We start from the raw sequence: 13,059 nt of genomic DNA on the forward strand, positions 1-13,059 counted from the left end.
AACAGAGGAACACAGGCCACTCGGTGACAATGATATCTTCCTCCGGAAAGCAACTTGCAGTTCACAAAGCACTTAATCATCCCAGCAAAGATTGTCATTCTTATTTTGTCGATAAGAAAATTAAGAGCCAGAGAGGTTGAGGGACCTATCCACGGTCAATCATGGTGGTGGTGCCTGGACACACAAGGTCCTCATCATTCTAGGTTTTCCAATTCTCTGCTCAGTGCTGTTAATCAGAATGGAGGCAGGCGAGGTGGGAGGGGGTCAAAACAGAAGGAAACAGTGACTCTAGTGCAAGTCCCTTCCCCACATGCAGGCCTTGCTGTAAATGCCAGGCCAGTTCCTCCCCAGCCCCTCTGCTCTCCCCTGAGAAGTACATTGCTTTGCACACTGTGAATCTCTGGCTCTGCTTGCCAGTGGAACCAGCCTGGGGCCTCGCCATGGGCTACATCCTTCCTGAGAAGCTGCTAGAATCTCAATCTGTTCTAGCAGTTAGGAGAGGGGGAGTGAAGGCAAGTGTTGCCACCAGATATGCCGGGCACCACAAACAAACAACAGAAAAGATTCATGTGTTCAGTGGAGCTGAATTTTAATTGATACTTTCTCAAACAGTGGTTCTGAACCAACATCCTCAGCCCCCAAAGATGATGGGGGGGGGTGCCGTTTAACGCCACAATTAGCAGACAACCCCACAACAAATACAGTAAACATTAATCATATTAAATATTGAACGCAGACTTTGGTACGCTTGAAGAGCAATGGGTTTTTAAAATTTTATTTTACAGAAGACAAAGCAACCCATTGCTTAGGAATTATTCCGATGTCAGCGCCGAAGGGAAATAATGTAACATTCTGGAATTTATATAAAAATTACAGCTTTGTTGTGTTTCACACTATATATAGTAATTTAATCATTTGCAGCTGATTAATTTCAGTGAAGGAAAATGTAGCATTATGCATTCCTAATGGAGCTCCAAGGTTTGAATTCTAATTGTGAGCTGGGCACAGTTTAAGTCTAAATTAGCAATTAGCTTGGGCAAGGGACATTGAGACTGAACTGGAGTTTTCTGGTGACAAGTATCAAGTCAATAAGAGGGCAGCAATAAAGATCATCAGAAAAACGCTGGCCCTCTTTGCTGGGTTCATAATTAGAATCCCTTCCATTCGCGGAATACTGTTTCCTTGTACATTTTCCTCCTTGACTTTGGTCTTCATCCATACCTGGACAGTGGGGGACTTGCCCTCCATTTGGCAGCAAGGAAACTGAGGGTCAGAGAAATTAAGGTCATGTCAAGGAAGAGCCTATTGTGGCAGGATATGAGCCCACATTTCCTGGCTTCCAAATGAGTATTCTTTTTACATCAAGATGTTTCCTGGGACAAATTGCCCCATCTTGAGATTCTCCACAGACACTGCCAAGATAATTATGATATTAATAAAAGCAAATCTTGACTCAACTCTCAGTTCCTATCCAACCCTGTACCAAGCACTTAGCAGTTATTAGTTCAGTTCGGACTCAAACACAACTGCGAGGCAGGTGCCCTTAAATCCCCTTTTGCAGGTGGGTTCCAGTGGGTTAGATTACTTGTCCAGGGTGCAGTTGGGGTTGGAAGCCTCACTTTTCACCATGACGTTTAATACCTCTCGAAGATGGTCCTTAGATGCCTGGCTTCTTGGTCGTATCCATTTGGGATTTGGTGTGTCGGGTTGCAATGGCACGTTATGGGTCAGGGACTAAGGGAAGTGTGTGCTGGATGTCTTAGGATCCACCCCCTTCTCCCCTGCTCTGAGCCAGGAAGGAGGAACTGGCCACACCTGTTGAGTCTGGCCGGTGGGAGCAACAGCAAGAGACAGAAGGAGACAGGCAGGTGGCCAGAGTGTGTTTATTCTTCTGGTTTCCCCACTGCAGGGCGGGCTCATGGCTCCTGTGAAGTGGCTACACTGCCTCCTCGGTCTCCAGGTTAAATAACTCTTCTCCTAACAGACCCAGGCTGGGCACGGTGCCCACTGACTGTTATCAGCCCTGGGGTGTGAACACGCCTTGTCATTTCCCTCAGTCTGTTCTCCTTTGTGGCCAGTCTCTTTTGACCAGAGGAAAATGAAAACCCTCCGTTTGGATCAGAACTAGGGATTTGGAGTGAAATTCACTAAATCAAGAGTCTTTCAGGAAGCAGGGTTTTTGGGATGGTTTAGAAAAAAGAGTTTTTGTTGTATGTTTTAATAAAAGGACTATTTGTAGAGGTGTGGACAGGGTTAAAAGAACAAACAAGAAATACAGAGGTGCCCAGGGAGTGGAGTGGAAGAATAGGAAGGCATTACATTCCTAGAGCCGAAGGGACAAGAGCAGGAAATCCTGCTGCTGGAGCAGGGAGCGCCATGCCACTGAGAGTCACTGGGTGGGACTTGAGATGGGGAGGGACACAGCTACTTCAAGAAATAAAGGCTGATACAGAGCAGGAGCTGACCCCTCCTCCTACCTTGGAAGCATTGATAGTGGCATCCTCCTCTGGTCCACACCCAACCAGAAACCTGATTGCAAAGGAATGCAGATAGTGCAGGGTTGAGTCAGCCCCCTAGAGTATCAAACAGGGTAGAGAAGGCAGAAAATGGAACTTGGTTTACAAAGAAGAAGAGTCTGCACATTCACCTTGTATCTTCCTTGAGGCAAGGAGTTAGGACATGGGAATGTACTTAAGTATCTTAGTTTTAAGAGAGAACTTCTTAGGAATCCCAACTCCAGTGACATGATTGACACACAAAGATCATCAATAGATGCTAAAATCACTGAGTGAAAAGTCTGTTGGGTTGGGTGTGCTGGCACATACCTGTAATCCCTGTGGCTCAGGAGGCTGAGGCTGGAGGATCATGAGTTCAAAGCCAGTCTCAGCAAAAAGCAAGGTGCTAAGCAACTCCGTGAGACCCTGTCTCTAAATAAAATACAAAATAGGGCTGGGATGTGGCTTAATTCTCAAGTGCCCCTATGTTCAATCCCTGATACCCCACCCCTGCCCTGCAAAAAGAAGTCAGTTTAGGCCAAGAGAATATTTACTAGACATCAAAGTATCCTTCCAAAACTTACTTGTTAATTACAAAAGGAAAGGTATCTGTCACACACTTGTTTCACCAAGAAATCAAGTGTATCATCCCCCAAATGGCATAAAACGGACACTATGTGTCCCTCATATTCTGTCATATTCTGGCCACAGTGTCTAACTAAGCTCAATTTAATCAAGGGGAAAACAATCAAAGAAGTCCTGATCATAGAGCATTCTACAAGACAGCTGGCCTGGACACTTCAAAAAAGTCAATGTCCTCAACAGTAGTAACCAAAACCATAGGGCTACACAGAAAAGAAAATACTGCACAGATCAACTTGGACAAATCCTAAACACAGCATTCATCCAAAGAAGGCAGACACAAGACCCAAGAGTACATGAAAGTTGATTCTATTTACACAAAGTACAATTTGGATATTAGAAGTCAGAAGAGTTGTCACCTCTGGGGAATGATGTCAGGAATGGTACCCAAGAGAGAAATCTGGGGGTTGATGATATTCTGTTTCAAATTTGACCTGAGTGCTAGTTATAAGAATGCACTTGAGGGCTGGGGTTGTAGCTCAGTGGTGTGCAGCACTGTGTTCGATCCTCAGCACCATGTAAAATAAACAAACAAACAAACAAATAAAGGTACTATGCTCATCTACAACTAAAATTATTATTTTTTTAAAGAGTATACTTGATTTGTGAAACCTTATTATGGCTAGTGCACTGTGTGTGTGTGTGTGTGAGTGTGTGTGTGTGTGTGTGTGTACTAGAGACAATATTCATGCAGCAAAATGTTAGCAACTGATGAAACCAGATAGATAATGATGAAGCAGGTATTCACTACTCATCATATCATTCTTTTAACTCTTTTCTAGGTTTGAAATTTTCAAAAATAAAAAAAAAAGTTGAGAAAGAAATGAAAATGGTTTTAAATTCTTTTTTTAATGTTCAATTAAGTGAAAATGATCAGTGTACTATTTATCAGCAATGGCCTCCAGAGTGATTTCACATCCTTCATACCCTTATTTAAATATATGCAAACTATTCACACTCAGCTAACATAAAACAAAACTATTTTGCATTCATCATGATCCCTAAGCACAAGCCAAACACCTCATCTGGTGCTCCAACACAAAAATAGCAATCTGTTCCCATGTTGAAAGAAAAACTGCTGTGTTGAACATACTAAGCTAGGCTGGGAGTCACAAGACCATAACTATGGGACTTCGAATTCTCAAGGGTTATTTTAGCATAAGGCAATCTTGACTGTGCTCACTGACTTCAGAATCCAACCCACTCAAGCTGTGACTCCACTGGTGATGTTGACCAACATTGATCTTGATTTTCCTTCAAAATATATGCTTTTTTTTTTAGACTGGAAGCAAGGAAAAAAATCTCAGTTCTCTAGCATCTTGTGTTTTCAATCACAGGCATGTTTAGAAAAATCCATCCCCATAGAGGGCAGACAAAAGGGGAAAGAAACTCTGTTTTTTGTTTTGTTTTGTTTTGTTTATTAGTTGCTCATGACAATACAATGATCTTGACATATCATACCCAAAAGACCTAAAAAGAGTATCCTACAGGGACACAGCCACATCAATGTTTATAGCTGCACGGAAACTCTGTTTTTTTCTACCTCTGTTCCAAAATGGCACACTGGCCAGAGATTGGCACAGAAAACCTGATGTAAAGATCAAGTACACTGAAAAGCAATAGTTCTTATGCTCAAAAGTGATAGTTAGAAAATCCTTATGCCTCTCCCCACCCCCATCTCCATAGTTGCCAAGACTATAAGATGACATAAGCACTGTGGCCTCTGGGCAGCCTGGATCTGGGGAAGATGAAGAATTGGTTCCCAAGTCTCAGCCTTCCACTGCTGATTCAACAGATGCCTTTGGTTCAGCTCGATTTCACGCATCTATGAGCCCCTCTCTAGCACAGTACTGACCCATAGAAAATCCTCAATAAATGTTTATTGAAGGAATAAATGAGTGATGGAGAGAAGGGCTGCAGAAGAACCTGAGGGAGTGGTTTTCATGGAGGATTCTGTGCAACTTGAAGGGATTTCCCACATACTTTTGCTCAGAACCTGGCCCTGGAATCTTCCAGGGTCAGTAGAGGAGCAGTGTAGGTTCACCCTTGACCCCCTCACCTTAAGTGGCTTTCAGGGCAGCTGACATCTGCAGGGGGCCAGGGCAGGAGAAAAATACCATGACTCATGGGGATTGCAGAGAATACCTTAATTTCTGAATCTGTGTGGGACTCCTTGACATGAGCAACTCAGCATTTGCATCAGCTGAAACTCTGGGACAGAGGAGAGAGAGAGAGAGAGAGAGAGAGAGAGAGAGAGAGAGAGAGAGAGAATATCAACTGTGGTTATCATTACAATGGGTGTGATTCTGTACTTTAAAAAAATCTTGTATTGAAAGCAAATGAAGTGCTAGATGTTGTACTAAGTACTTTAAATATGTTGTTTTATTTAATTCTTGGAACAACTCAAGTAGACATTTCATCTTACAAATGAGATGCTTATTATGGTTTGAACCTGAAATGTCCCCACAAAAGTTCACAGGTTGAAAGCTTAGGCTACAACATGCTCAGATATTTGGTTAAATGTTATTCTGTGTGTCTCTATGAGGGTGTTTCTGGATGAAGTCCACGTTGGAGTTGGTGGACTAAGTAAAGGAGATTACTTAGTGGTTGGGCCTCATCCAACCTGTTGAAGTCCTAAACAGAATAAAAAGGCAGAAGTAGAGAGAATGTGCTCCCTGGACCTAACTGTCTTGGAACTGGGACATTTGTCTTCTCCACTCTTTGGATTCAACTTGAATCTATACTGTCTGCTTTCCTGGGTCTCCAGCTTGCTGACTGAAGATCTTGGGACATCTGGGCTTGCGTAACCTCATGAGCTGATCATAGATAGATAGATAGATATTCCCTTGCTTCTATTTCCCAGACTAATAAACTAGATCCACACAATCACATGATAGATACTCCTGGTTGCCTATCTGCTGACCGTCCTGAGATTCCCCACTATGGAGACTTAAAATGCTGAAACTTTCCTTCCCAGCTTTCATTATATTCAGGGCACAGGGTTCAATCCAAGCCTTGCCATGTGGATCTAAGGAGGGTTTGCCGGAGGCTCCTGGGAAAGTGTTTCTTTCCTAAATCAGCCACCCAGAAGGAAATGCTCCCATCACAAAGTTATGTGTCTGACTGGTGTTAGAAACTGCAGCAACACCTCGCAATGAGGAGTGAGATTGCTTTTGTGCAGAGAAAAGCAGAATAGAAAGAAGTCATCTGATTTCATGATAATATTGTAGAGCGGCTGCTTTAACCAATCCTGAAATCATGTTGCTTCCAGACTTCTTATGTGAGATGAAAGATACCTTTATTGTTTAAGTCTCCTTTTATAATGGAAGTCTGTTGTGTGTGTCCCAGTGTGTCCTACTTAATCAGCTGGTTTACTATTCCCCATAAGAGCTTATCAAAGGGAGGTCTTTTTATCCATTCAAAGGTGAATTTACAGGTTCATTTCTTCACCTCATTATTTACAAATAGTATAATGAAATGTTAAATGTATGTATTTATCTCTATCTACATCTACAACTTCTTTCCCTATATGTCCTATGCATCCATCTGTCTAGCCATCCATCTCTGTATCCATCTATCCACCCGGAGTTCTGTAGCCAAAAAAGCCTGAGTTATTGCTACATACTGGAGCCCATTCTGGAGAATCATGGGGAACATGACCATGTCAAAGCCCCTGAGAAACTCTATGAGACAAAAGAAAGCAAAAGCGCTTTTTTTAATTTGTTTGTTTGTTTGTTTAATGCTTTTCTTAATCACACATCTTACCAGCAACCCATTTTTGGAAATGTGCCTGTGACTAGCTATCTCCTCATATCCCACATGCATTTTAAGAGGGCAATTTCTTCCCTCTGAAGGCAACTCATGCTCTTCTAAAGCACCGAAGCAAAGCCTCTGGTACACACAGCCCACTGGGATTTGCTTAGCAGATTTTCCAAGATGGCTTGATGTTAATTTCTACAAAAAAGATATATTTTCTGGGCTTGTCTTATTGTTGATGAAAATCTAGGAACCTTGGGTCTGGCCCATCATCCTGCTTGAGCTAACCATATTTGACACAAACAGCTCCCACTCATGGTGGCCCTGTGCCCTGCTTATACCATCCACAGCCCAAGAGGTAATCTCATGCTTGTGTTTTAACATAAACTTCAAATCACATGCATACTAACACTACTTCATGAGCAAGAAATTACCACGTCTGGTTCATTGACATTTACTTCTAGGAACCATTTCAATCAGTTTATCTAAATAATCTTCTGCTCACTTCACAGCATCAGAACTCACCAATACATTTTCTATTGATGCTCCCAGCCTTGCTTTTCGCAGATCAAAATGCAAGATTAATTATTATCTGGAGTTCTGTAGATGGAGCCTGTATCCGAGTGTGGGGGAATCCAAATAATAACTACCTCTATCACATCAGAGTCTGAGAAAGGGAAAAAAGAGGAGGACAGGTGGAGATGTAAACACCAGTCTATCATGGACAGGGCTACTGCAGAAAGTAACTCAGATGTGCAGCCATAACAGGGCTGTATTGGTCAGGACAGGTAGCTTATGTGGCAGTAACAAACAACCCAGGAACCTTGGTGGCTGATAACAACAAGAGTTTATTTCTTATTCACATTACATATCCATGGTGGGCCAGTTGAGAGTCTGCTCCATACCATCTTCGCCTAGAGACCCAGAAGTTGCAAAGGTCACTGTCTGGAACACTCGTCAATATTCATGGCAGAGGGATAAGTGCAAGTATGGAGACCGCCTGCTGGCTCTCAGATCTTCTACCCAGAAGTGACCATGTCACCTTTGCTCACACGCCATTGGCCATGTGTGTGCTCTGTTACCACAGGCCTCCTAACACTGAACCCTAGAGCTAAACAGACCTGTTCCCCTAAAATAGGCACCCTTGGTAAAGCCACAAGCTTCAACCCTGTTAGGCAGAGGCTTTTTACTGCCATGGTGACCCTGTGGCAAACAACAGAGCCAAGGGCATGCTCTCTGCAGACAGGCAGACCCCAAGAGATGGATGATGGACTGAAACTAAATTTCCCGCCCAAGTGAGATAGAAAGGAGCAGCCAGGGAAAAAGTCACATGACAGTAAGACTTCTGCAAAGTAGGTCATCCCACTTAATCTTTATCTTTTTTTTTTTTTAAGTTCTCTATTTCACTCTCAGCCCATTTCTTCTCCAACATGTTCTCCACCTTCTTCATCTTCCTCCTCCAACAAAACTGAATCCCACACCACTCCTGGAGGCCTGGACACAGGAGCTGACCATCCAATGGCTCTACTCCAGTGAGCAAATCTTTCCATTTAGATCAGTCCGAGAAAGGTTTTCCTGTGACTGAGCACCACAGCAGAAACACGGAGGAGGTGGATGAATGAAGGGATGATGTCCAGGGTCCAGGACCCGCAGGCGTTCATTCCATGTGAGTGTCTCATCTTCAGCACCTTCTCTTACATGCTATGATTCGGATGTGGTTTGCCTCCCAAGGGTTCACAGTTTGAAATCTTTGTCCCCAGTGCGGTCAGGAGGTGGTGGGACATTTAAGAGAAGGACCCAGATGGGAGGTAATTAGTGAAACAAAAGTGGCTCAGGACTGATCAAACACACACCTGGGATAAGAAGTGGGTTTACTGTCAGAGGCCTGACGAGACTGCTCTGCAGAGACAGGGAGAGCAGCAGCAATTTCCTTTGAATGTTACCTTTTAAAGGCTAGAATCATGGCCGCGCGCTCGGGGCGGGTTTAGTCTTGACCGACATAGTAAGCATCCCCTGATCTTGTAGAAGCCAAGTTTGTCTCTTGGGAACAGAGACAGGAAGTTTTCCTATCTCTCAGAGGGGGAACAGGAAAACCTGCATGTCCCTTTATCTTCTCAAGGAGAGAACAGGGAACAGCATGTCCCCATCTCAGGACAGTACATTATCTTCTATCTCTCCGAGAGAGAACAGGGAGAGACCCACACATCTCCGGGCCAGTAGGTTTTATCTTGGGCTAGTTTTTATTTCTTGGGAATAAGAACAATATTCATAAAATTGGGGTGGGGAGAAGGAAGATGGCTGCAATTAAGCTAACAATTAGGTCATGGGAACACCACCCTCAGAAAGGATTAAGGCAATCATCCCAGGACCCTGGTTAGTTCTCCTGATACCAAAGAGCAAGCCTGGCCCCTCCTACCCAGTCTCTCTGACTTCTTGTCTCACCATATGATCTTTTCCTCTCTCACACTCTCTCATCATGATGCCACCCACCATATGATGAGGCTAGGGAGGCCTTAACCAGAGCCAGTACCATGCTGTTGGAACTTTAAGCCTTCAAAACTTTGGGCTAAATAAACCTCCTTTTCTTTACAAATTATTCAGCCTTGGGCATTTTGTGATAGCAATGGGAACAGGAACTAATATCCATGGGAAAAAGTCACACGACAGTAAGACTTCTGCAAAGTAGGTCATTCCACTTAATCTTCAGCTTCTTTTTTAAAGTTCTCTATTTCATGCTCAGCCCATTTCTTTTCCAACATGTTCTCCACCTTCTTCATCTTCCTCCTCCAACAAACCTGAATCCCACACCACTCCTGGAGGCCTGGACACAGGAGCTGACCATCCAATGGCTCCACTCCAGTTAGCAAATCTTTCCATTTAGATCAGTCTGAGAAAGGTTTTCCTGTGACTGAGCACCACAGCGGAAACACGGAGGAGGTGGATGAAGGGATGGCATATCCCTTCCTTTTCTTTTTCCTTACCCAAATCCAAACTGTTCTTCAAGTGCCAAGCTCAGATCTCATCTCCTCTAGGACACATTCACACCTCTACAGCCAATGGTGACCACAGCCATGGCCTGTCTATATCCCTATTCTAACACATGGAGCTCACATTGTTATCGGAGCTCCCAGTATAATGATTCAACTTTGTAAATCACCTGTAAGTTTTAGGAGGATGGGGACAATGCTTCACATGCTCTCTGCCTTCCTGGAAGCACCCAGGCCAATGCCAGGCACAGAGCAGACTCTTGCCAATTAGTTCCTGAAACAAGTGGAAGGCACAGGCTGTGCAAAGTCATTGGCGTGGTCTACTCCCATCTCAATGGGTGGGGGAGTGACCAAGAAACAGCCCTTGCAGCATGGACACTGGACCATGCTGAGAATCCAGAAAACGGTTTCCATGCAGGTAATGTTCTATAGGATAAGGTGAGAACCTGAGTTCTGGAAAATATGTCACAGATGCTAAGATAGAGCGTTCCTTAGCTGAAATCAGTGAGGAGGTAAAGGAGAGCAAACACGCTTTACTACAATCACTGTCGTCTAATTCTGGGCTTCTGGCTCTTTTGCTTGCTTGGATTAACTGACCACTTTTCAACAGGCAAGGAGATAGAATTTTCCCTGTTTATTACCTAGCAGTTGTGCTCAATTCTGGCATCCTGATGGCAAACTGACTCCTTTCCCTACGTTATTGGATGTACCAATAGTAATAACAGCTACATTTATTATAAGCCAGTTGCTCTATCGAGAACTTTACTTGTATGAAACTATTAGAATTTTACAAGAACTATATTGAACTAGGTGCTATGAATGTCAAAGTCTTAGATATCAGGAAACGAATCATATAGTGTTTGGGTAACTTGCAAAAGTAACAGAAGGTGGTGGGATCAGGGTTTGAAGCCCTGAAACTTTGCTCCAAAGATCCTTAACCACTTCACTAAAGAGCACATGAGTCAAGAATTGGAGAACTTCTGAAACCAATCGCGCAGGGCATGGCCTTTGGAGCTAGGCAGACTTAAGTTCAAGTCATACTTTGCTGTCTTCTAGAGGTTTTTATCTTAGACAAGTCAGAGAAATTTAATAGCTTCATGCACACAGTCACTTCTGAATTTCAAGTCAAATGGGGTTTTGAGATTAACAAGGGCTGCTAGTCCTCCAGCAAGATGGTTGGTTGGTTGGTCAGGTGTGGTCTGACTGTCAAGATCTGGCCTTGAACCTCACACTTGTGGTGTGACCTTAGGCAAGTTACTTACTCTCTATAGTAGGCTAACTGATGGTCACCCAAAGCCATCAGGCCCTTCTCCTTGAAATTTGTGAATGTTGCCTTAAGTAGTAAAACTCTGCAGATGTGATTCATTTAAGGATTTTAGATGAGAAGACGGTCCTGGCTCCACGATGCTTCCACAAAGATCTTTATGACAGACAGGTGGAGGAGGATTAGACACCCACAGAAGGCAGAAGGAGCAGAGAGGACAGAAGCAGAGACAGATGTGGAGATGTAAAACTACCGGCTTTGAAGACACAGGAATGAGCCATGAGCCCAGCCAGTGCCTCCAGGATTTGGAAGAGGGAAGGAACAATTTTCTCCTAGAGTTGCTGATGGGCTACAGCCCTGCTGATTGATGTCTTGATTCTTGCCCAGTGAAACTGATCTTGGACTTGTGGCCTCCACAACCATGAGAGAATCCATTTCTGTTGGCTGAAGCCACCACACTGTGGTAATTTCTTACAGCAGTTCTGGAAAACTAATTTAACCTCCCCAAGTCATGGCGTCCACAGCCACCAGACACAGGATGGGATGGGGATGAGGAGCTAAGGGGGACATCTTCAGGGTGCTGAAAAATGAGACAAGTAATGCTGACCACAAACACCACGCGTGGGTCACTTCCTGGGAGCACCAGGGAGATGCCCACATACCCCACTTATGGTTTTTAGAGTGCAGGACCCCAGGTGACTCTCCACACAAATCACAGCAATCCAGACTTGGCAGTCAAGGTAACTTGACCACAGGGTGTCCATGAGCAGGTTATTTAATTGTTCAAAAGCTCACCTACAGGGGCCATAAAATGAGTTAAGTGAGAGAGCAGTAGAAAGCTCTTAGTGCCTTTGCTGGCATACAGCAGGCACTTACACAGGGCTGGTTTCCCAGTGGTGCTCACAGGGCAGCAGGAGGAGTTTCTCTTATCTGGGTTTCTACTCCCTTCCATTTGGACACCAACGCGGTGAGAAAATTACAGGAAACATGATTCCCATATCTGGGCTGCAGTTCACTACTGTGGTGTCCTAATATCAAATTACAGACCTGGAAAGGCCCTGATGGAATTCCTACCCCAGGGATCTAACATCCGTGGATACAGCCATATGGAGCACCTATTAAGTGACAAGCATTGGTCCAAGCACAGCCCTGGTAAAAAATTTTAAAGTACAAGACTGAAGTTAGCTCCAAAAGAGTTGTTTGTTTGTTTTGTTTATTTATTTATTTATTGGTGCATATCAGAAAGTCACCTTTTCTGGGCTTCATCACCCAAGGGGACAGAGCCTATGCAGGGAATATGGCTTGGAACGCAGCCCCAGGCCCCATGTGCCCTTCATCTGGGTGTCCTGGTGATGCACAAGCATCCAGCCAGACACAGCATTCCTGAAGTTGCACATTTTCTTAACATAAATTCGCAGTATTCCAGGGCTTTGCTTATTTTCTCTATGCTCAGGCATGTGAAAATGGCCTTTTACCATAAAATAATGGGAATAGTAGGTGGGAGTTGTTTGTTCTGTCCCTTCTGTTAGATGTTCTTAGCAAAATAAAAAGTTAAAAACTTTTTTCTACTTGAGACATTTTTGTTTTGGGTTCTTTGTTTGTTTGTTTGTTTGGTACTAAGGATTTAATTCAGTGGCACTTTACCTCTGAGTGGCACCCCCAGCCTTCTTTGTGTTTTATTTTGAGACAGGATCTCTCTAAGTTGCTTAGGGCCTTGCTAAGTTGCTGAGGCTGGCTTTGAACTCGTGATCCTCCTGCCTCAACCTCCTGAATCGCTGGGATTACAGGCATGTGCCACCATGCTGCCCGGCTTGTTTTGGACATTTCATGGATCCATAAAATTCAAAACTTGGGAATCGTTGATTGACAGGAAGAAACTGCGTGATAAGAACAGTTCAAGCAAATGAAAAGTCAC

Source organism: Marmota marmota, unplaced genomic scaffold (genome assembly GCF_001458135.2).
Source record: "Marmota marmota marmota unplaced genomic scaffold, marMar, whole genome shotgun sequence".
Classification (NCBI taxonomy): domain Eukaryota; kingdom Metazoa; phylum Chordata; class Mammalia; order Rodentia; family Sciuridae; genus Marmota; species Marmota marmota.